The 1,775-nt window shown below is 47.7% G+C and overlaps 1 pseudogene; it reads right to left on the bottom strand.

The window, feature by feature from the left end:
• Positions 1–24: 24 nt before the first annotated feature.
• The window catches only part of LOC103583849, a 3,409-nt pseudogene continuing 1,658 nt past the window's right edge, over positions 25–1,775 (bottom strand).

Below are 1,775 nucleotides of genomic sequence, written 5' to 3'. Positions count from 1 at the left end.
ACGGGGTCGGCCCAATCAGGGTTCTTAACTGTGAAAGAAAGCAGCTAGGCGGCCTTTCTGGGGGCGCCACAACACTGCACTGGTGCTGTAGGAATCTGTGTGACTCTCTGCCACAAGGAACCTGAAATCTGGGACACTGCCCAAGTGGGGTCGGCCATGAGGAAGTGAAGCACCTCTTAGTCTCATTTGGTCTAGTTCAGCCCTCACTGCTTCAGTGTTTAAGATGAGCTGATCCTTATCATGTTGTGTATCTTCCAATTGCTTTTTTGCATTTTCAACTTCTCGTAAGAGAGAGTTCTTATCTTCTAGAGCAGCCATTCCCTCTTTCAGATGAAGCTGGAGCCTCTCCTTAGATTCTGAAAGAAGCTTGTCAACAGTGTCTGATAAACGTTTATTATGCTCTTCATTCACTTTTTCTCTCTCCCTTGCCCGCTGCAGTTCTTGGTTCTTTTCCTCCAGCTGCACCTCTGTCTGTCTTAACCTTTCTTCCATGTTGCCCTGTCTCTCTTCAGCCTTCGAGAGCGCTGCCACCCTCTGGGCCAGCTCAGCCTCCACCTCCGGGAGTGTCTCGGCTTTCCTCATGGTCTGTTGCAGCTTTTGCTCCACTAATTCCAGCCGTTCCTGTAACTGGCGGTTTTTATCCTCAGTCTGTCGATGCATAGAATCTTTGTTTGCAATTTCATTTTCAAGTTTATCATTGAGGTCATGCACAGACGTGGCTTCACGCTGTGCAGCGAGGTAGCATTTTTCAAGAGTAGTGATTCTCTCTTCCATGTCTTCCTTTTGGGCCTTTGCTTCGCAGATGTCCTGTTGCAATTTCGTGTTCATCTCCTCAGATTCGATCAAGTCTTCCCTGGCTATGAAGAGTTCTTCCTCCAGCTCTTCCACGTGACTGGAGAGGGCAGCCAGGCGCTCTTCCATTTGGTTCCGCTCCATTTGGCTCTGTTCCCTCAATTGCTTGTCTGTGACTTCCTGCAGCTCTATTACTTTAGCAAGGTCCTCCTTGTGGATTATAGTGATTCTCTCTTCCATGTCTTCCTTTTCGGCCATGGCTTTACAGATGTCCCGTTGCAATTTCATGTTCATCTGCAGGGATTTGATCAAGTCTTCCCTGGCCGTGTAGAGATCTTCCTCCAGCTCTGCCACGTGACTGGAGAGGGCGTCCAGGTTATCTTTCATTTGGCTCTGTTCCCTCAATTGCTTGTCTGTGACTTCCTGGAGCTCTATTCCTTTAGCAAGGTCCTTATGGCTTAACGAACCATCAGAAGATCTCTTTCCATTCGTGCTCGGGGTATTTTCTTGTTCCTGGTTCATGTCAAGCGCTCCATCTGTTAGTGTTTTCTTCTGATTATTCTGTTCTTTAAGAATCATCAGCTCTTTGTGTGTGGCACCTAATTCTTCTTCTAACAGACTACACCTTTCAAGTGCTACTCGTAATCTCTCTCTCACCTTTTCATCCAGAGCTTTGTGGTGCTCAAATAATGACGTCAGTGCTTTGAGCACTTCAACTTCGCTGGACACACCTGCTGGGGACTGTGCCTGTCTCTTCACAACGGTCATCCTGAGAGACCTCTCGTGCCTAGACACAAGGCATTCCAGATGTTCTAAAAGCAGCCTGGTGTTGTTCCTTTCTGCTTTCAGTTCAGCAATTTCTTCTTCCCTTTCACGAAGCTGTTCCTTGCATTCATTCAGTTCCTTCCTAAGTGCAGCAAACTCCTGTGGAAGTGCAGCATTGAGCTGTCACTGCAAGGAATCTCTCTCACGACCAACGTCGT

The sequence above is a fragment of the Galeopterus variegatus genome, unplaced genomic scaffold (genome assembly GCF_000696425.1).
Source record: "Galeopterus variegatus unplaced genomic scaffold, G_variegatus-3.0.2 Scaffold29266, whole genome shotgun sequence".
NCBI lineage: Eukaryota > Metazoa > Chordata > Mammalia > Dermoptera > Cynocephalidae > Galeopterus > Galeopterus variegatus.
Note: the sequence above shows the minus strand (reverse complement) of the source record. Positions and strands in the feature narration are given on the sequence as shown.